This window comes from Bos indicus x Bos taurus, chromosome 6 (assembly GCF_003369695.1).
Source record: "Bos indicus x Bos taurus breed Angus x Brahman F1 hybrid chromosome 6, Bos_hybrid_MaternalHap_v2.0, whole genome shotgun sequence".
In the NCBI taxonomy this organism is placed as follows: domain Eukaryota; kingdom Metazoa; phylum Chordata; class Mammalia; order Artiodactyla; family Bovidae; genus Bos; species Bos indicus x Bos taurus.
The window spans coordinates 58,413,982-58,437,879 of record NC_040081.1 but is presented as its reverse complement, the minus strand read 5'-3'; the positions used below and the strand labels follow the sequence as shown (position 1 = coordinate 58,437,879).

The 23,898-nt window shown below is 40.2% G+C and overlaps 1 protein-coding gene across 2 annotated transcripts in view; it reads right to left on the bottom strand.

Annotated features, from left to right (window-relative positions):
- Nucleotides 1-23,468, bottom strand: part of KLHL5 (kelch like family member 5) — a 93,269-nt gene extending 69,801 nt beyond the window's left edge. The window contains exon 1 of one of the 2 annotated variants that reach the window (XM_027544282.1): nt 23,144-23,468. The gene's annotated coding sequence lies outside the window, so the exon portion shown is untranslated. The remainder of the gene's footprint in view (nt 1-23,143) is intronic. The other variant, XM_027544283.1, reaches the window with a different exon arrangement.
- Nucleotides 23,469-23,898: the final 430 nt, after the last annotated feature.

Here is a 23,898-nt window from a genome sequence, read left to right as displayed (position 1 = left end):
GCATAAGATGACATAAAATGTCCTGAGCACAGAGCCAAAGGCAGGCAATGTTAAGTGGACTGCTGAAGAGGGCAATGCTTTTAGAAAGTTAATTTGGCAGTAGTATGCAGCATGCATTACAGTATGAAATAGTACTTTTCCCTCTTCTTCACCTCTGCCAGACTCCTTCTATCCACAACCTTCTAACTCCACTCTACCTATCCAACTTTGTTTCTAACTATTTTCCAACATGGACACACCACTTCAGAGCCTACATTATGGTGCTTCCTCTTTCACATGCTGTTTGTGTCCCAATTTCTCTAGTTTTGGAAATCCACTCATCCTTCACGGTTTATCACTGGCACTGCTGCCCCTTAGAAAGGCTTCTCCAATTACTCTAGCCTTATGGTTCTCAACAAGAGTAGCACCAACCCCTCTGCTCCCACACTCCGAAATTAGGGGGCATGGATTTTTAGTTGTTGGAATGACAAAAGAGGGCACTGAGTGGGCAGGGGCCAGAGATAGTAAATATCTGTAAGTACAGACCCACACAATGAAGAAAGGCCATTGCAGTAGTTCATGATGATCTTACCATCACTGTCTTCATGAAAATAAGTACAATATTTACCAAGCATTTATATGTTTAAGGCACCACAAGAGGTAGAAAGATAAATAACAAAGATCTTTCTTTTAAGAGGGCTATTTATTGTGGCAGAGAAAATAATTAAATGAACATTACAAATAAAGAATTTATCTTAATAAATATAACATATAAATAAAATTTTAAATTGGATTCAATCTGTCAGTATGAGAACACATACCAGAGAGTCCATTTACAATGTGCTAGCTCCAATAACTAATTTTTATTGTTTTGCTGTTTGGTTGACTGGTTGAAGCCTGAACACAAGAATGGACTTCAAAGGCCACTAAGGTGCCAGACATTTCTCAGTATGTGATAGAGAAGAAATCCAAAGACGTGAATGTTAAAATGTTGAACCATGCTTCCAATCCCAAGAGGGGCCAAAGACCCTTTTCACAGAGGAATTGAGAAATGCATTAAATAAATACCTCTTAAGTAGAGAAGCTCTTCTGAGTAGGCTAGAGATGCAGGTGGGAGACTAGCCCCTGAAACAGGCTTTCTGATTAAAGAGAAACTAGGATCTTTGGTGACAAAGGCCAAGCAGAAGTTTTTAACCACTGCTGTAGTAATCATGGGTTTAGTTGCATACATGCATACATATGCATGTATATACAACGCCCTGCCCCATCCTTCTACATCGGCAGGCTCACACTGCATGCTTTTCTTCACTGAGACACTTATTTTGTTGATCTTCACCACTCATTCTTCTTGGTAATCAATGTTGATAGCTTGGTGTATAGCCTTTCACATTTTTCTCCATGTTTATAGAATTCATATCCAAACTTACATACACATATATAGGAGTTTTTATTATTTTGTTTTATAAAAGATTACATTATACATATTTTTGGCATTTTGCTTTTCTCACTAAAATTATATACATGGAAATATAAAATAATGATCTTTATAATAGTTGCATAATATTTCATAACTGTAAAACAATTTATTAAACTATTTTCTTGCTAGTGGGCATGCAGATTGATTTTACACTTGTTTTATGCTATTAAAATAATTTTGAGATTAAAAATCCTTGTGAAACTTTTGTTATCTATGGAATTTATTCACAGAAGTGGAATTGCTGGGTTGAAAGTATGTCTATTTTAAATTTGAAAAGATAGTTAACTTTCATAAAATTCATATTTTCAAAACTTAAGTGAGTATATCCTTCTTATTTATTTTTACAGGCCCACTAGTCAACAATAAGTATTATCAGTCAGTTCAGTTGCTCAGTCATGTCTGACTCTTTGCAACTCCATGGACTGCAGCACGCCAGGCCTCCGTGTCCATCACCAACTCCCGGTGTTTACCCAAACTCATCTCTACTGAGTCGGTGATGCCATCCAACCATATCATCCTCTGTTGTCCCCTTCTCCTCCCACCTCCAATCTTTCCCAGCATCAGGGTCTTTTCCAATGAGTCAGCTCTTTGCATCAGGTGGCCAAAGTATTGGAGTTTCAGCTTCAACATCAGTCCTTCCAATGAACATTCAGGACTGATCTCCTTTAGGGTGGACTGATTGGATCTCCTTACAGTCCAAGGGACTCTCAAGAGTCTTCTCCAACACCACAGTTCAAAAGCATCAATTCTTCAGTGCTCAGCTTTCTTTATAGTCCAGCTCTCACACCCTTACATGACTACTGGAAAAACCATAGCCTTGACTAGATGGGCCTTTGTTGGCAAAGTAATGTCTCTGCTTTTGAATATGTTGTCTAGGTTGGTCATAGCTTTTCTTCCAATGAGCAAGCATCTTTTAACTTCATGGTTGCAGTCAAACCATCTACAGTGATTTTGGAGCCCCCCAAAATAAAGTCTGCCACTGTTTCCCCATCTATTTACCATGAAGTGATAGTTAACTTTCATACCATGTTTCCCCATCTATTTACCCATCAGGGACTGGATGCCATGATCTTAGTTTTCTAAATGTTGGGCTTTAAGTCAACTTTTTCACTCTCCTCTTTCACTTTCATCAAGAGGCTCTTTAGTTCTTCACTTTCTGCCATAAGGGTGGTGTCATCTGCATATCTGAGGTTATTGGTATTTCTCCTGGCAATCATGATTCCAGCTTGTGCTTCTTCCAGCCCAGCATTTCTCATGATGTACTCTACATATAAGTTAAATAAGCAGGGTGACAACATATAGCCTTGACGGACTCCTTTTCCTATTTGGAAACAGTCTGTTGTTCCATGTCCAGTTCTAACTGTTGCTTCCTGAGCTGCACATAGGCTTCTCAGGAGGCAGGTCAGGTGGTCTGGTATTCCCATCTCTTTCAGAATTTCCCACAGTTTGTTGTGATCCACACAGTCAGAGGCTTTGGCATAGTCAAGAAAGTAGAAAGATGTTTTTCTGAAACTCTCTTGCTTTTTTGATGATCCAGTGGCTGGAAGAATTGAGAGGAATCAAGGTAATGGATCTATTTTGTCTACGTATTTGTTGATTTAAAAATATATAGAATATATTAGAATGATGAGAATGATCCAACAGGAAGGTGAGACTGATTATTGTAGGTGGGAGCACTGGAACAAAAAAAGTTAAGACTTTGATAAAAGAAAAACAGATGGTACCTAAGCATAGTGGACAGTTTGGATAGTCACTGTAGGTGGGATAATTCCTCTACTGTTAAGACTGTGACTTTCTAAATGCATCGATTATTTTAAAAGGAAAGAAAAGACATGCACTAAGCCATCTATTCAAGTTGAAAACCCCTCTAGGAGGAGTCATGAAATAATATAGAGGTGAAACTAAACAATTAAGAAATAAAAAGAGAGAATTAGAGACCTAGCTCTAAAAATCTCTTCCCTTCTAGCAAGTTTAATCAAAGAAAAATTAAAACTTAGGAAGAGGACAACATGAGCATTAAAATAAAATATTTAAAAGATCTAATTCTGTTATTTTATTTCTTTAGTTTCTCCTCTAATAATTGATACAAGAAAAATTTTATATGTCAAATTGAATAAGGGTAATGACAGTGAAAGAGGAGAGTGAAAAAGTGGGCTTAAAGCTCAACATTCAGAAAACAAAATCACGGCATCTGGTCCCATCACTTCATGGCAAATAGAAGGGGCAACAGTGGAAACAGTGTCAGACTTTATTTTTGGGGGCTCCAAAATCACTGCAGATGGTGATTGCAGCCATGAAATTAAAAGACGCTTACTCCTTGGAAGGAAAGTTATGATCAACCTAGACAGCATATTCAAAAGTAGAGACATTACTTTGCCAACAAAGGTCCATCTAGTCAAGGCCATGGTTTTTCTAGTACTCATGTATGGATGTGAGAGTTGTCCTGTGAAGAAAGCTGAGTGCCAAAGAATTGATGCTTTTGAACTGTGGTGTTGGAGAAGACTCTTGAGAGTCCCTTGGACTGCAAGGAAATCCAACCAGTCCATTCTGAAGGAGATCAGTCCTGGGTGTTCTTTGGAAGGACTGATGCTAAAGCTGAAACTCCAGTACTTTGGCCACCTCATGCGAAGAGTTGACTCATTGGAAAATACTCTGATGCTGGGAGGGATTGGGGGCAGGAGGAGAAGGGGACGACAGAGGATGAGATGGCTGGATGGCATCACCGACTCAATGGACATGAGTTTGAGTGAACTCCGGGAGTTGGTGATGGACAGGGAGGCCTGGCGTGCTGCGATTCATGGGGTCGCAAAGAGTCAGACATGACTGAACAACTGAACAGAAGTGAATAATGACAAATGTAGAGAATTTAGGTAAGCAAAGTTGGAAAATCCTCCTGAAAGACAGAATTTGCTGAAAAATCCTTCATAGCTAGGTCTCTAACAATTTCTGCCTAAGCTTAAGCCTGGGTATATATTTTGGGAAAAGAATCTTCACTTTAACAACATCTATTAAAGGTTATCTATTGATAAAGTAGCTTGCTACAGTTACCATGATAGAAAAGGGTCTATAGGACTACTTCCCAGTGTTAACACTGAATTCTTGGGCCAAATATTTTCCTTATGAAAAATATGTAGTAAACTTAGGCATGGAATTCAGAGTTAATTTAAATAAGACTTTTTCTTCTGCCACAGTAAATTTTACTATACAATATCATATTGTTTCACTCAAAAATTTATCCAATTCTGATGAGAAGTACTTCTTAGAGTAATTACTGATGAAAGATCAATACACATTAAAAGTCATTACACTTAAATTATTAAAATGGTTTGCAAGGGTTACACATAAAAATTAGATTGATCATCACTCTCTATCTCCTTGACCCTCTTCCTTTTTTTAATAGCACTTGTCACCATCAAGCATATTAGATGTTTATTCCCTAAATTAGCTGCAGTAGAGCTTTGGCTCACAGCTGTACCTAGCACTTAGAACAGTATCTGAAAGACAGGTGCTGAATAAGTATTTTTCTAATGAATGAATGAATCCAGTAACTATAAGAGCAATAATAAAAGACTTACACTTGAAATGTACACTTCTGGAATTATAAAATAAACTTAAGAATTGAATGTTAAAAAGAACATTAGAAAACATTTACTGCTGGTGAGAAAACCTCTTTAGTATTTTTTCAACTTAGGAAAATTCACAACATATTACTCTATGAATTTCTTTTTTTCTATTTTGTTCTCTGGGTATAAAAATTTTTATCACTTTGACATCTATTGGCTAAACAACAAATGTCTTTTCAGATCGAGGTAACACTTTTTTTCAAATTGATTATCAAATTATACTGTAACTCTTTCTTGTTTTAATAACTTTGCTTTACTTAAAGTTGAGATACAAAGGGTCACACATTGTTTAAAACAGATGTGTCAATTATGAATACATTTCTCAAAATGTAATTAAGGAATCCACATGCAACTTCTGCTTCAAAACTGCTCAAATGTTAGTTTGTGAATTTATAAGATGAAGTTCTTCAATATGACAATAGCAACACTGAGATGTCATTAAGACAAGACTGCTGATGAGCTCACTTCAACAGTGTGGCTTTCAAAGCTAAGGCTTCACTCAGCAATTCAAATTATAGTCATCCAGTAACTGCTTTATATGGGTCATCACTATTACACAAATCTCTCTGCACATGGAGTTTTCACAAACAACAGTGCTTGTTTTATGAGTAACCAATTTTAATGAATCTATTCCTATAGTTTTAATATATACTAAATATACATATGTCATAAAACATATATATGGTATATGTTTTATATACCAGTAATATATATAGCATAAAACACATCAAGAACTAATTTACTGTACTAACTCAGCAGCACTTCACCTCCCCAGTTTTCCTCTCAACTAAAATAAGTTACAGCATATGATTTCAAAGAAACTTTTAAAGTTTGGTAATTCTAGGATACTTTTAAAACTGTTAAATTAAGTCTTTTATCAGAATTTGGCTTATTTTAACAATTTGAAGACATTTAATTCCACTAAAAATTTAAAATGTATGATATCAGAAAATGTTCATTAAGTACCTAGATCAGGAAAGATGTGAGATTTCATTTTAACTTTAATTTCAGAAATATAGTAGATACTCTGTACCTCTTTTCCAAACTCAAAAGCAAACATTATAAAGGTAAAAAAGAATCCTGTAATTATATAAACTCAATAAACTGTGCTATATGTAGAAAGAACTCAAAGATGAGAAAATAGCAAAATTCATCAGGGCAGGGGTCACTATACTCCTAACAACTTGTATAGTGCACAACATTCAAACATTTCCTGAATTTAGACCAAAGAATAAATGACTAAATTAATGGTCTCCGTCCATGGGATTCTCCAGGCAAGAATACTGGAGTGGGTTGCCATTTCCTTCTCCAAAATTAATGGCACACACCTTCATCTGAAAGGTCTTAAAATACAGCAGAAGAGGGTTTTCAATGAAACCTTTACTAATTATCAAGGAGTAAATATGTCTTTTATTTGGGAAAAGATGAGGTTCTTGAGTTGAGAATTTTGAAGTATGCCTCAAAAAAATTAATTTGGCAAGTGAAGAATGGATTTGTAAGGGAAGATGCCATTGGTGGGAAAATCAGTTAGAAAACTCTTTGAGGTAAGAGGATAGTAACCTTGGCTAGAGGCAATGAGATCTGAAAGGGGAGTGGCTGTTAAAACCTACTATAGGGTCGGGCCTTATAAAATGCCCATGTCAAATGGATAGGAAGAGGTCAAAGATGACAACATTTTCAAACATGGATGGCTATGGGGGTTGAGTCGCTAAGTCATGTCGGACTCTTGCATCTCCATAGACTGTAGCCTGCCAGGCTCCTCTGTCCATGGGATTCTTCATGCAAGAATACTGGAGTACATTGCCATTTCCTTCTCCAGCGAATCTTCCCGACCGAGGAAACGATCCCCAGTCCCCTGCAATGCAGGCAGATTCTTTACTGATTGAACTATGCGGGAAGCGGAGGTGACTATACGAATGCTAATATTAACATAAATAGGTTAAGTAAGAAGGATACTGTATCCTTATATATGTATGTTAGTTGCAAAGAGTTCAACATGACTGAGCAACTAACACATATACATATATATATGATATATATATATATATATATATACACACAAAATGTGGTCCACTGGAGAAGGGAATGGCAAACCACTTCAGTATTCTTGCCTTGAGAACTCCATGAACAGTATGAAAAGGCAAAAAGATAGGACACTGAAAGATGAACTCCCCAGCTCGGTAGGTGCCCAACATGCTATTGGATATCACTGGAGAAATAACTCCAGAAAGAATGAAGAGATGGAGCCAAAGCAAAAACAACACCCAGTTGTGGATGTGACTGGTGATGTAAGCAAGGCCCGATGCTATAAAGAGCAATATTGCATAGGAACCTGGAATGTTAGGTTCATGAATCAAGGCAAATTGCAAGTGGTCAAACAGGAGATGGCAAGAGTGAATGTTGACATTTTAGGAATCAGCGAACTAAGATGGACTAGAATGGGTGAATTTAATTCAGATGACCATTATATCTACTACTGCAGGCAAGAATCCCTTAGAAGAAATAGAGTAGCCATCATAGTCAACAGAAGAGTCCAAAATGCAGTACTTGGATGCAGTCTCAAAAACGACAGAATGATCTCTGCTCATTTCCAAGGCAAACCATTCAATATCACGGTAATCCAAATCTATGCCCTGGCCAGTACTGCTAAAGAAGCTAAGTTGGTTCTATGAAAACCTACAAGACCTAGAATTAACACTCAAAAAAGATGTCTTTTTCATTATAGGGGACTGGAATGCAAAAATAGGAAGTCAAGGAACACCTGGAGTAACAGGCAAATTTGGCCTTGGAGTATAGAATGAAGCAGGGCAAAGGCTAATACAGTTTTGCCAAGAAAATGCACTGGTCATAGCAAACACCCTCTTCCAACAACACAAGGGAAGACTCTACACATGGATATCACCAGATGGTCAACACAGAAGTAAGACTGATTACATTCTTTGCAGCCAAAGATGCAGAAGTACAGTCAGCAAAAACAAGACTAGGAGCTGACTGTGGCTCAGATCATTAACTCCTTATTGCCAAATTCAGACTGAAATTGAAGAAAGGAGGGAAAACCACTAGACCATTCAGGTATGACCTAAATCAAATCCCTTATGACTATACAGTGGAAGTGAGAAATAGACTTAAGGGACTAGATCTGATAGAGTGCCTGATGAACAATGGATGGAGGTTCATGACATTGTACAGGAGACAGGAATCAAGACTATCCACATGGGAAAGAAATGCAAAAAAGCAAAAGAGCTGTCTGAGGACGTCTTACAAATAGCTGTTAAAAGAAGAGAAGCAAAAAGCAAAGGAAAGATATACCCATTTGAATGCAGAGTTCCAAAGAATAGCAAGGAGAGATGAGGCTTCCTCAATAATCAGTGCAAAGAAATAGAGGAAAACAACAGAATGGGAAAGACTAGAGATCTCGTCAAGAAAATTAGAGATACCAAGGGAATATTTCATCCAAAGATGGGCTCAATAAAGGACAGAAATGGTATGGACCTAACAGATGCAGAAGATATTAAGAAGAGGTGGCAAGAACACACAGAATTGTACAAAAAAGATCTTCGTGACCCAGATAATCACGATGGTGTGCTCACTCACCTAGAGCCAGACATCCTGGAATGTGAAGTCAACTGGGCCTTAGGAAGCATCACTACGAACAAAGCTAGTGGAAGTGATGGAATTCCAGTTGAGCTATTTCAAATCCTGAAAGATGATGCTGTGAAAGTGCTGCACTCAATATGCCAGCAAATTTGGAAAACTCAGCAGTGGCCACAGGACTGGAAAAGGTCCGTTTTCATTCCAATCCCAAAGAAAGGCAATGCCAAAGAATGCTCAAACTACCACACAATTGCACTCATCTCACATGCTAGCAAAGTAATGCTCAAAATTCCAAGCCAGGCTTCAACACTATGTGAACTGTGAACTTCCAGATGTTCAAGCTGGTTTTAGAAAAGGCAGAGGAACCAGAGATCAAATTGCTAACATCTGTTGGATCATCAAAAAAGCAAGAGAGTTCCAGAAAAACATCTATTTCTGCTTTCTTGACTATGCCAAAGCCTTTGACCACACAACAAACTGTGGAAAATTCTGAAACAGGAATACCAGATCATCTGACCTGCCTCCTGAGAAATCTGTATGCATGTCAGGAAGCAACATTTAGAACTGGACATGGAACAACAGACTGTTTCCAAATAGGAAAAGGAGTATGTCAAGGCTGTATATTGTCACCCTGCTTATTTAACTTATATGCAAAGTACATCATGAGAAATGCTGGGCTGGATGAAGCACAAGCTAGAATCAAGATTGCCAGAAGAAATATCTATAGCCTCAGATATAAGGGCAGATGACACCACCCTTATGGCAGAAAGTGAAGAACTACTAAAGAGCCTCTTGATGAAAGTGAAAGAGGAGAGTGAAAAAGTTGGCTTAAAGCTCAACATTCAGAAAGCTAAGATCATAGCATCCAGTCCCATCACTTCATGGCAAATAGATGGGAGAAACAGTGGAAACAGTGGCTGAATTTTATTTTTTGGGGGGGCTCCAAAATCATTGCAAATGGTGACTGCAGTCATGAAGTTAAAAGATGCTTACTCCTTGGAAGAAATTTTATGACCAATCTAAACAGCATATTAAAAAGCAGAGACATTACTTTGCCAACAAAGGCCCATCTAGTCAAGGGTATAGTTTTTCCAGTAGTCATGTATAGATGTGAGAGTTGGACTATAAAGAAAGCTGAGCTCCGAAGAATCGATGCTTTTGAACTGTGGTGTTGGAGAAGACTCTTGAGAGTCCCTTGGACGGCAAGGAGATCCAACCAGTCCGTTCCAAAGGAGATCAGTCCTGGGTGTTCATTGGAAGGACTGATGTGGAAGCTGAAACTCCAATACTTTGGCCACCTGATACGAAGAGCTGACTTATTTGAAAAAACCCTGATGCTGGGAAAGATTGAAGGCGAGAGGAGAAGAGGACGACAGAGGATGAGATGGTTGGATGGCAACACCAACTCAATGGAGATGCTGCTGCTGCTGCTAAGTTGCTTCAGTGGTGTCCGACTCTGTGCCACCCCACAGACGGAAGCCTACCTGGCTCCTTTGTCCCTGGGATCCTCCAGGCAAGAACACTGGAGCGGGTTGCCATTTCCTTCTCCAATGCATGAAAGTGAAAAGTGAAAGTGAAGTCGTTCAGTCATGTCCGACTCTTCGCGACCCCATGGACTGCAGCCTACCAGGCTCCTCCATCCATGGGATTTTACAGGCAGGAGTACTGGAGCAATGGACATGAGTTTGGGTCAACTCCGGGAGTTGGTGATGGACAGGGAGGCCTGGCATGCTGCAAGTCCATGGGGTCGCAAAGAGTACGACTGAGCAACTGAACTGTACTGAACTGATATATATAAGAAGGATACAGTTTCAGTAAGATTGAGTGACTTTAGACAAATTTGTCTTTAATTATGTATTTAGCAACCCAATAGCTAGGAATATGGAGTCTAGAATCCTATTTTCCTGCATGTATGCTCAGTCTCTCAGTCATGTCAGACTTTTTGTGACCCCATGGACAGTAGCCTGCCAGGCTCCTCTGTCCATGGAATTTTCTAGGCAAGAATACTGGAGCAGGTTGTCATTTCCTACTCCAGGGGATCTTCCTAACCCAGGGTTTGAATCTGCATTTCCTCCATCAGCAGGTGTATTCTTAATCACTGAGCCACCTGGTAAGCCCATGTTTAGCTTATAGTTTAAAATTAATCTGCAATCTATTTAAGAAACCAGAAATTTAAAGCCTGGATAGATATATCCTGGGCTGTTAACACTGATTATCTTTGCATTCTTTCCAATAGTTACCAAAAACACATGACATCAAAATTTCTCTTTTAACGAAAATAAGCTTAGAAATACAGTCTGAAATACAAAATTAAATTTCTAGCACAATGTTAAGTTTTTCACTCTGTTAAAAATACTTGGGAAATATTTCCAATTAATCAGTAAAATTAAAAATACGTATTTAACTTAAATTCAGCTATAACAAACTAAGAGATTTAGTTTAACTTTTTAAGTTACATGGTAGATTGAAAACTCAAAGTTGGAAACTCTTATATACACAGAAAATGAAGACTAGTTTCATAGTTATAGCCATTTAACACAAGGATTTTATTTCCTGCTGTACCCTAAAAGCATTGTGATCTTACTTACTTAACAGCAAGGTAAAAAAGATTAAGTGGGGTAAATTTTAACCTTTAAACTAAATTATGCCTCCTTGCTATGTGATGACATAGCATCCCAACTACTTGCTCAGATAACTTAATAATTTCATTGAAATTATTTACTTAATGTTTACTTTCTTCCCTGGACTGGAAACTCTATGAAGGCTGCAAAAAGGACTACAGTTTTGTAATGAATTGCAACACAGGAATTCACCTTCAATTTTAAAGTTGCAATACAGCATGGTAAAAATATACAGGGGCAAGCACAGGATCCTGACAGCTGCAGAGGTCAAAGATACATTTCTAGTTAGCTGGAACTCTTGAGTATAATAAAAGCCCCATTGTTGGATGAAATCAATAGCTGCTCCATTAAATGAAAAAGTTAGTAAGCATAAAAATTGTATTTGCATATTCTTAAAGATTTTATTTCAAGTTAAAACACATAAATGCACATTCATTTACAAATCTTTTCATATAGGGTTAATGCCACATATTTGCTATGGGTCTCCTACTGAATTTGGGTCCTCTTTCTTGCATAAGCCATGCCCACCACGACCCACCATCTGTGATTTCCACTTATGGCTTCCAGAAATGGAGAGAGAACTTAAAAGCATTTCTGAAAGAGTATGAATATCGAATCCATTAGACCAGTGGTGTATCCACCACTAGATACACAAGAAGATACACCACAAGACATGTGCCAGAACATAAATTAATGCACTGCTTCCTTCAAGGAGAAAGTGTTACCATGAAAAAAATGTCAGTGGATCCAAACCCTGTGCTTGCTGCTGCTGCTGCTAAGTCACTTCAGTCATGTCCAACTCTGTGCGACCCCATACACAGCAGCCCACCAGGCTCCCCCATCCCTGGGATTCTCCAGGCAAGAATACTGGAGTGGGTTGCCATTTCCTTCTCCAATGCATGAAAGTGAAAAGTCAAAGTGAAGTTGCTCAGTCGTGTCTGACTCTTAGTGACCTCATGGACTGCAGCCTTCCAGGGTCCTCCGTCCATGGGATTTTCCCGGCAAGAGTACTGGAGTGGGGTGCCATTGCCTTCTCCAAACACTATGCTTAGTGATGTAGTTAATTTACATTCCAGTGTGGGCTCCTTACTTCCTTCAGTTCAGTCGCTCAGTCGCGTCCAACTCTTGGTGACCCCATGGACTGCACGCCAGGCTTCCCTGTCCATCACCAACTCCCGGGGCTTACTCAAACTCATGTTCATCTAGTCGGTGATGCCATCCAGCCATCTCATCCTGTCGTCCTCTTCTCCTCCTGCCTTCAATCATTTCCAGCATCAGGGTTTTTTCCAATGAGTCAGTTCTTCACATCAGGTGGTCAAAGTATTAGAGTTTCAGCTTCAGCATCAGTCCTTCCAATGAACATTCAGGACTGATCTCCTTTAGGATGGACTGGTTCATCTCCTTGCAGTCCAAAGGACTCTCAAAAGCGCCAAAGAGTTGATGCTTTCTTTATGGTCCAACTCTCACATCCATACACGACTACTGGAAAAACCATAGCCTTGACTAGACAGACCTTTGTGGCAAAGTAATGACTCTGCTTTTTAATATGCTGTTAGCCATAGCTTTTCTTCCAAAGAGCAAGCGTCTTTTAACTTCATGGCTGCAGTCACCACCTGCAGTGATTTTGGAGCCCGAGAAAATAAAGTCTGTCACTGTTTCCATTGTTTCTCCTTCTAGATGCCACGGAGTGATGGGACTGGATGTCATGATCTTAGTTTTCTGAATGTTGTTTTAAGCCAGCTTTTTCACCTCTTTCACTTCATCAAGAGGCTCTTTAGTTCTTCACCTTCTGCCATAAGGTGGTATCATCTGCATATCTGAGGTTATTGATATTTCTCCCAGCAATCTTCATTCCAGCTTGTGATTCATCCAGCCCAGCATTTCTCATGTACTCTGCATATAAGTTAAATAAGCAGGGTGACAATATACAACCTTGATGTTCTCCTTTCTGAATTTGGAACCAGACTGTTCTTCCATGTCCGGTTCAAACTGTTGCTTCTTGACCTACATACAGATTTCTCAGGAGGCACGTAAGGTGGTCTGGTAATCCCAACTCTCTAAGTATTTTCTACAGTTTGTTGTGATCTACACAAACGTTTTGCCATAATCAGTAAAGTAGTTATTTTTCTGGAATTCTCTTGCTTTTTCTAAGATCCAACGGATGTTGGCAATTTGATCTATGGTTCCTCTACCTTTTCTAAAACAAGCTTGAACATCTGGAGGTTCACAGTTCACATACTGTTGAAGTCTGGTTTGGAGATTCCTTGAGAATCTCTAATAGCCTAAAGAACCAGTTAGCTGGACCATGGATTTGAACACTTTGACAGGCTTTGCTTTGGACTTTGAGGATTTTCCCCCTACTCTTTTACAGTTTTCCAGGCTTCATCAAATTTGATAGCAAATTTGTTGTTTCCTTTATATTGAGATGATATACGAAAGCAGTCAACTTAATTTTCAAGAATAAAAAAAGTCTTTTCCTTACACTCCCATTAATTTACATGTTTATTAATGTTTTATAGTAAAAACAGGTTTGTGAATAAACACAACCAACTTTCGGTAAGTACCCAACTCAGTGGGTAAGCACAAAATCGTGTAGGTCTGCCCTGGAGCAACCTACTCAGCCATGAGTGATCTCTCAGTCTTCAGGATCAGTAGGTACATTTTACAGAGGGAAGAAAGTGCATTAGGTTAAAGCCATGAGCCAGTGCAGAGGTAGCTGGTGTGGATTTTTCTGCTCTCACTGCCCCACATAATCACTTATTAATGGTACCCTAAGTGACACAGCAGAAAAAACTTGAGCCAATAACCAAGCCTCTCACCAGCTAGCACACAATTTGGACAAATCACTTCATCTCCTCCATCTTTGGTTTTCTCTTCAGTTAAATGGGATTCAGGAAGTAGCATGTACAAGTATCGAGAAAGAATTTTAATTTGTAACAGCAGCTACCATTTTGTGAATGTGTAAATGTGCAAGGTAACGTGTACACTTTATACTGAATGTGGCATTTGGTTGTTACAGTCACTTGGGAAACAGGGTTCATCCCTTTTACCCTTATATATGAGGAGACTGCAGTCATTTTGGAGCCCTCAAAAATAAAGTCTGTCACTGTTTCCCCATCTATTTGCCATGAAGTGATGGGACCGGATGCCATGGATCTTAGTTTTCTGAATGTTGAGTTTTAAGTCAACTTTTTCACTCTCCTCTTTCACTTTCATCAAGAGGCTCTTTAGTTCTTCTTTGCTTTCTACCATAAGGGTGGTGTCATCTGCGTATCTGCTTGCTCCTTGGAAGAAAAGCAATGATCAATCTAGAAAGCATATTAAAAAGCAGAGATATTACTTTGCCAACAAAGATCCATCTAGTCAAAGGTATGGTTTTTTCAGTGGTCATGTATGGATGTGAGAGTTGGACTGTGAAGAAAGCTGAGCGCCGAAGAATTTATGCTCTTGAACTGCATGTTGGAGAAGACTCTTGAGAGTCCCTTGGGCTGCAAGGAGATCCAACCAGTCCGTCATAAAGGAAATCAGTCCTGAAAATTCATTGGAAGGACTGATGCTGAAGCTGAAACTCCAATACTTTGGCCACCTCATGTGAAGAACTGACTCACTGGAAAAGACCTGATGCTGGGAAAGACTGAAGGCAAGAGGAGAAGGGGACGACAGAGGATGAGATGGCTGGATGGCACACTGACTCAATGAACATGAATTTGAGTAAGCTCTGGGAGTTGGTGATGGACAGGGAAGCCTGGTGTGCTGTAGTCCATGGGGTTGCAGAGTCGGACACAACTAAGCAACTGAACTGATGAGGCCACAAAATGAAGTGAGATTACATATATTAATAAATGGTGAGTAGCAGGGCTCAATTTGAATCCAGGACTGATTGTAAAGACTGTACAGTCAAGGATACCCCACTGCTTCTTGTTTTTTAGGTATTCTCATTTGCAGCTCATGACTACCTTGTGAGAAGTAGAGTAGGTAATTACCACCATTGTCCAAACTGGGAAGCAGATTCAGAGTATAGTTGATTTGATATCTAGGTTATCAAGGTTAGCTATTAAAAGACAGCCAGAGAACAGACTTAACATATCACTCCTAATTTAACAATATACTATTAAGTTCAACTTTATTAAGTGCCAATGGGGCATTTATTCACCAAGTACAAATGCCTCACAGAGTCTGCCCCACTTAAGCTCCCTGCCAACCTGTCACTAATTCTCATAGGATGAAGTGCTGACCCACATTAATATCAAAAATACCTTTTCATCTCTCAACTGTATCAGTACTTAAAGACAGTAGAAGAGCAAGTAACATTTAAAAAATCAGCTAAATTAATATTTTATGGACTTTGTATCCCCAATTTATCTATACAAGTTATCACAACTGATATTCTGAAGATTATGGCATAATTATAACAAAACAGAGGTGGTGGTTTAGTCGCTAAGTAGTGTTCAACTCTTGCAACCCCAGGGACTGCAGCTTGCCAGGCTCCTCTGTCCATGGGATTCTCCAGGCAAGAATACCAGAGTGGGTTGCCATTTCCTTCTCCAGATGATCTTCCCGGCCCAGGAATCAAACCAGGGTCTCCTGCATTGCAGACAGATTCCTTATCAACCAAGCTAAAAGGGAAGCCCAATTGTAACAAAATATTTACTTTTAAATAGCCCTTTGACTTGTGACAGGTAAAAAAGATTTCCTTGCTGCCCACTCCTGATTTTGTGAATATGTTATGACATAAGCATGAACGTCTTAATACCATAAATATGATGACAAACCACTGCTAACTTCCTGCCAGATACTGTATTTTTGGTATGCACATAGCTATCTTATGTGCCATAAAAAGTAATTATCCGGATAGCTATAATTTTGTTTTTTACTGACTTGAACAAAATTCAGTAAGTGTTTGTCTTGTTTGTAGCTTTACAGTGATGGAAAAAAGTGAGCAATCAGTACTCTTGAGACACTAATATAATCAAGCAACACTGCCTGAGTTCTTGGAACACAATGTGTCAATCACAGATTAACTTGACTCTGTTGTAGCCCCAATCAGATTTTACAAACTGCATTTTATATTAGATAGAACAGTGTTAAGCTCTGCAAAGAAGGGGTAAAAAGGTCAGTGTAAACAATAGGAGAAAAATGTAAAGCACTATGTTTCTCAACAGCTTATAATTAGAAATGGTTAATCACTACAAATGTCAAACCAGTTAGCCATTAAAGAAACTCCCTGGCTTGACCTATAACCAAGAACTAAAAAACAAAACAAAAAGGAAAGAAGAGAAAAAGCCAACAAATGACTTTTATAATTTAATTCCAGTAAAAAGCAAAATAAGGCAATCTAAGTGAGTCACATGGTGATCAGTGGAAACCAGTGGAAGCAAGGGTTATTTCTTAGTGTTAACCCAATGTTCTCAGGCAGTTCAGAGCCCTTCTCTCAAACTCCCAGTCTCCAAGTTGGGAGAGGGGATGGCAAATAAACTTAGAAAAATCAGTGGTTTGGCCCCTCCATCCAATGTACCATGCAGAATCTGTCCAGTAATTCTAAACTCTGCAGAGCACAGAACTGAGTATCCCTTCTTTCTGCTTATCAGAGAACTCTCTGCCCAAAGGGCAGGTTTAGTAGAAATGAGCCAACTGTCCTCAAATCTAAATCTCTAATTTGCTCTCCATACTAGAGCCAAAGTTAACCTTTCAAAGTGTTTAATTCTTGATCCCATCACTCTTAGTTAAAACTTTCCTCACCCCTTGCCCCCCCCAAAAATAAAAGGCAAGCTCTTTAGTATGGAATTTAGTGTTTTTGACAATCTAATGGTCCCGGCCTACCTTCCAGCCTTACCTTTCTCTTCTCTATTTCCCTCTATCTCATACTTCCTGTCATGAAAAGAGTTAAAACATACAACATTAAAGTTAACAAAATGAGTATTACTGAATACTTCCCAAATGAAAAGGATTATGGAAGACACTGTGGATAATGACAAGTGTGGGTAAAATCTTTTTCTCTTCTACTACCAACCTTCAGTTAACTCTCTTGGTTCTACTTCCTTGGCAATCTAATGAAGTAGGTATGTTAACTATGTTACCTGGCAACATTCCTCAAGTAAAAATGATCCCCCTGATTAGTGAATTTGCATCTGGACTCAGAGGAATTATAATGAACTATAAATACCTCACAAGAAGCCATGGCTTTGACTTTCCTAGGTGTGATAGCTCTTGAAATTGGCACATCCCTTGAGGGGACCCTGAAGTTAAATCTATGGAGTCATATAAGAGACAATGTCTCCTGTGGGGCATGAGGTGTTTTAAGCCAAGCCGGCTCTGGGACCTACCTGATGTGAGCTTTGTTTCCTAGCACCTAAGCTTTCACGTAGGGAGATGTCTCCCAGGTGGCTCCATAAACTGCTTACATGGCCTGCTGTGAGGATCACAAGCACTGATGAGGAACATGTGATGCTGCCTTGCCAGCCAGCTGTGGTTCCTGTCTGATATCTTCTGAGTAAACAAGCCTACAGCAGTTTTATAAGTCTGAACCCAAGAAAACCCAATCATTTCCACAGCAACAAGACTGTTAAGAATGTCTTAAATGAGGTTGCAGATGTTCTACAATCTGAACCTAAACTCATTCCTCTTTTTGCCTTTTTTAGCCTAACATACAGCCCTGATAAATCCCACCTAATCTCATACACAGCTTTTACTCACCTTCCTCTGTTGTTACTCTTTTCTCCTGGGGATGCCCTCTTCCAGGTAACATATACCTCTCCACAGTCCATCCCTTCAGCCATCTGCTGAGGTGAAGCTATGGATGTTTTTCAACTCAAATGAACAGAGACATTGCATAGGTAAAGAATGGCAAGGAAACTCTGCTAGAAAAGCTAAGTACACAGTTTAAAGAAAAAGAATGGAAATTTATTGACAATAAAAATAGGTTACGTTGGTGGAGAAATACAGCAATAGCATGTTAAAGGGTAAAATGTCCAAGGAGACTGTCTAGACCAATTTGAAGGATAGAAAAGAATAGAAAAGCAGTCTTCCTGCATTATTAGTCATGGGAAGAAACAAGGGAGCCCTGTATTAGCATCAGAAGTAGGTGATTTATAAGCATTAGACAATTCAGTAATCTGTACCTTGGGAGAGGGAAGAGAGATGGCTGACAGTATTACAATGGAGATGGCATCTGCCAGTGTTCTGGGAGGGGATATTGTTGCTACAAGTCAGCTCCAGTTCTAACTTCTTATCCTGATTATTCTCCTGTCCCACCAGATTTGCCAGCTGATGTTAATTATGTAGTAGCACTTTCATGGACATCACAGGTTTCTTTCATCCTAAGCTATTTGAACTGCTTCTCTCTCTATTACAAAATTGTCAATTATCCTAACTTGTTATACTTTAGGGCCAACTCGATCATTTCCAGACTCTGATAGTAAATTACCTTAAGAACTAATCAAGATGTGGCACTTAGGAAAAAAGTAGTTCTTCTGAAATGGCCAAAGGCTCTAATTCGTTTCAAGTGTGTGAACTCTTAGGTTAAACGCACCCATTTAAGAGCAGAACAGAGAAAGCCAGCCAACAAAGAGGAATGAAGTGTATGTGTGGAAAGAGACACTGGCAAGAAATTATAGATATGGAGAGGAAAAGCAGCTCCAGCTCCTAACTTTCTGCTATAGATGCCAGTTGCCTCTGAGCAACTCACGTCCTGCCCTTGGATTCTTTGACAGACAGCTGTATCACTTTTCTAACAAAACACTCTTTCTGCTTTAATTAATTTTCTATAACGTCACCAAATAATCCCTATGACCAAAAAAAATGATTAGAAGCAAAGTGTAATGATGTAGATATACATAACCAAGTTTTATCATATTAGAAGATTCTATTTATGTTATTTTAAAGAGAAAAAAAGGAGAGAATTCAATTGTAGCTGTTTTCTGTTGGTATAAACTTCCCATTCAGCTTTTTACCCTCATAGGATCTCACACAGGGCCTCATACAATACCACATTTAACAAATGTTTACTGAATGGACATATAATTAAAAAATAATGAAATTCACTTGGCCAAACATTTTGTCTAATTGGGAGTTTCCAAAAGCATTTCAGTTCCAATTAATAAAAAATGTTCTTTATAATTCTCATTAGCATAATTCTATGATTACATATACACAAAGAAACACTGTTTTCTATTCCCTAAATAGAATACTGAAAAACATGGTTTGGATTTGATTTATTCAGACTATGTTAACTCATGGAACTATAAAGTCTGCTTAGTTGTAGTCCAAAAGACCATCCCAAGATTATTCTCCTTCTCCTCTTTTTGGGTACAAGATAGAATTACATTTCCCCTCCTCCTTGAAGCTGGGTTGCAGTCATATGACTTGTTTGGCCAATGAAATGGCAGTGGAAGTTATGTGTGTCATTAAAAGTCTTTAAAAGCCAATGTGCAATTTATCACATCCTTCTCCCTGCCTAATAAATGTGGAAGCAGGTGTTAAGATGAGCCTCTGACGATCTGGGGTGCTAAATGACTACTGGAACAGAGCGCTCCTGCTGACCCTAACTGGACACTTAGCATGACTGAGAAACAATCTTTTGTTGTTTTAAACCACTAAGATATGAGGGTCTTTTTTTTTTTTTTTACCAAATAAATGAAGACAATGAATACCTTTGGCCCTCAATTTATCTTCAGGATGGTAACATTTTATATAGTATTGAATCATTTCTAGCCGAGTGTCCCCAACCTCTGGGATCTAACGCCTGACGATCTGAGGCAGGGTTGATATAGTGATAATAGAAATAAAGTGCACAATAAATGTAATGTGCCTGACTTATCCTAAGACAACACCCCCCACCCCGCCCCCCCGCACGCTGCCCCATCTGTGGAAAAACTGCCTTTCATGAAACCCATCCCTGTGCCAAAAAGGATGGGGACAACTGATTTATAGAATACTTTCTTATAGAAAGTATTATCTAAGTCTCCTAAGTTATTATCCTAAGTCTCCAAATTCAAACACAAGAACTGAGCGGAGTCAAAATTTTGGACTAATCCCTCATTCTCTCAACTCTCACTACTTGCTATCTGAAACTCACAGGCCAAATATATTTGGATAGGATATTTCTTGCTGTTCAAACTCTTGCCATCTATACTCAGGAATGGAAATAATTTATAATAAAGGATTCTTGATACATTGTTTCATTTGGACTCTTAAAGCTGTTTTTCCACTACTCAGTACCTATTAGACTCTCAACATTCATTTAATGAACTGCATACTGTCATCATTCTAATCTTACAAATAAGGAAACAGATTCAGAGAGGTTCATAAACTTACTGGAAAACAACCCTGCGCATTAATGGCACAATCCCAGATTTTCTGGCTCCAAATCCCTTTCCATTATGTATCATGCTTTCCAAGATGTCTTATAGCTACAGAATTCCAGGTTTGACAGTAATAGTGCCAGTAGTGTTTGGAATAAAAAGCAAATATTAATAATGTATCTATATCCAAGAATAATTAAAATCATCCTTTAAGGGGTTCTACTTGCCTAAACCTAGTTTAATTCAAGATCCCAAGTTCCCTGAAGCACAGAACAACAGGAAGAAGTTCTAGAGATCATTTGGTCCAACAGGCAATTTGCAGAACAACTGTAAAAGAACTCTGGGGGAAACTAGCCTTTTCCTTGATGTAAAATATTTTAAAATTCTGGGCTACCTAGGTGCCGCAGTGGTAAAGAACCCACCTGCCAATGCAGAAGACACAAAGAAATATTGGTTCAATCCCTGGCTCGGGAAGATCCCCTGGAGGAGGATATGGCAACCCGCTCCAATATTCTTGCCTGGGAAATTCCACGGACAGAGAAGCCTGGCAGATCACAGTTCAAGGGGTCGCAAAGCGTCTGACACAACTGAGCACATACACACATTTTAAAATCCTGACTTTTATCTTTACTTTGGCTCTTAATAAATTGGTAAACCTCAGGCCCTTTGCTCTCTCCTTCTTATCAAATCTCAGCTGTAAGAAATATTCACAAAGACTGCTTGAAGGATAAGCAATCCACCCACTTCTACAGGTTCAGTGGTTTTCAATTCGTGGTCCATATCAAATAAATTTGGAGAAGGTCACACAATACAGCCCCCTTTACGAAAGTAAACTAACATTAGCCAAGAAACTGAGGGGGAAAAAAAACCCTGAAATTTGTTTAAGCCAGTTATCTCAAACTTATTTAAGCTAAAATCTTATTTCAAGAAATAAACTACTGATTTCTCATGCCTCAGAATACAGTTTGGGAAATACTATTCTAGGTAACTCTACACGTTATGAATGGATCATTATGAAAGGCTTAACACCTTTACAGAACTTACCTTTAGAGTCTTACTATTGCTCTATACTGAAGTACATTGTTATCCAAAATTCATCAGTTTCTGTAGATACCTTAAAAATGTTGTCAACTGCATCACAACAATCTCTTTTAATTAGGCCCCATGAGAAACCATTCCTCTCGGGCCTAATTATTGGAAAATGCTGGGCTTAGGCAGAAGAATTGGTCTGTTTTTATCTCAGAATTTGAAATACACTGAAACTTACTTTATTCCTCTCTCTCTCTCCTCCCCCTGGCTGCTAGCGATGTTCAGAGCCAAAACTGTGACTCGCCTCTAGTACAGGATCTCATGCACTTGGTGTTATCTTACCCTTGACTTTTTTCCCTGCTCTGCTTCAACTTTTCATTTAATTTTGTTTCACCCCACAGTACCATATGGACATTAAGTTGCTTTAAATCATTTTTGGAACTATTATACACATCAAGTTCTATTTTCTTACAATTTCATACTGATTTCTCCCTACCTGTCCCAGTACCCCGAAATATCAGTGTCACCTTTGTGTAAAAGTATTCATATAGCTTTGAGAAGCCAACAGAACATACACATTTACAATACAGTCATATTCACTATGCTTAAAACCAAAGGAGGTCATTATTGGTTTTTCAGCGGTCTAATAACCAAAAAGACTTATTAAACTGTTTTTAAACGGAAGGACAATTGCCATTTATTGGGTACCAGTAACTGCTAGGCACTTAATACACAACACTTTCGTATTTTTTTTTTTTTAAAAAGCAAAGACATTGGCATATACATTATCTCTGGAAAAATGCGCAAGAAACTGGTAATACTGCTGGGTGGGGCGAGACAGCGTATCTCTTCTGTACTGTGAATTTTGTAAATGTATCATTAAAAAAATTTTTTTAATGAATCGATAATAAAGACGGCAGAAATGCTTTACTCTTTAATACACCAAACTTTCTTCGTCATGTTTTGATCTCTGGGTACGACTGTGAAATGCCTAAATGAAAAAGTTTCAACCAGAACTGAAATGCCTAAATCTCTGAGAAAGTTTCAACCAGACACGCTGGTTTTTCTTGAAATAAAAGTCTCTTTCTTATTTTCCACACTCCCAGGGTGAGGCAATTACTCAGAAACTTAGCTTATGGTAGCCTGAGGGTAACGAGGGGAAAAAAAAATCCAGAATGGTTTCCAGTTAAGTTTTATTGGTAGAAGAGTAAGGGGAGGAAGCACTGATTCTGGACAGCAGCCCACGCCGCAGCCCGCCGGCCACAAACGCCGCGTCTAGAACTTTGCATAACTCGAGAGCGGCCCAAACGCCGCTCCGGGCTGGCGACTGAGCGGCGGGAGGCCGGACCCCGGTTCGAGCCCCGGGAGGTCCCCGCCTGGCCCACCCTCCGGAGCGAGACGCCCGGGGCCGCCTCTCCGAGGGCCGGGCAGGAGGGTCGCGTGGGGGCGGGGAGCGGGCCTCGGTGCGCGGCCGACCCGCCGCGGCCCCCTCCCCGGCGCCGAGGAGGAAGTCGCACTTACCGCGTCGGGCTCCGGAGGCGGCCGGGGGTCACGGCGGGGCGGGGCGGCCAGGCGGGCGGAGGGAAAGCAGGAGGCGGGGGCCGGCGGGCCGAGGAGGAGGATGCTCGGCCCCTCGGGCGCCCCCAACCCCTTCCCGGTGGCCTCACGCCCGCCGCCGGCCGGCCCGGGGCGGGCCACTCCTCCTCCGTCAGGCGGTGCGAGGCCAGGGGGCGAGAAACTCGTCAGGCAGCGCTGGAGGGGGCCAGCTGGCGGTTGGGGGTCGGGGGCCCGCTAGCCCAACAGTCCCGGCGCGCCGCTAGCAGCTGCCTGCCCCGCCCCCTTCCGCCAGGCTCCGCCCCCCCCTCGCCGGCCCGCTAGCCCCCGGAGACCGCCGCTGCCGCGGGGTTGGTGGTTTCCCTTCTGGTTTCCCTTCCCCCCCGGCCTGGTGCGCGCCGACGGCCTGGGCAGTCGGGGGAGAAGGAAGGGGAGCGGCGGGGTGCAGCAGGGGCCGCTTGTGGGGGAGGGGGACGTCAGGCTGGGTGGGGCTCTGGGGGAGGGGGCGGGGCGCGGAGGACCTGACAAAGATTCCGGTTGTTCCCTGCCCCTTGAAACCGGGATAAGGGAAAATTCCTGGGGGTGGAAGTTTAGGAAGAGGTCCCTCTGCAGGGCTGGAAGGCGATCAGAGAGCCGGGCTGTGTTGTTGTTGTTGGTTTTTTTTTTTGATTCCTTGGAGGACAGGACTGTATTGTCCTAAAGCTTTGGGGGAACTCACCAAG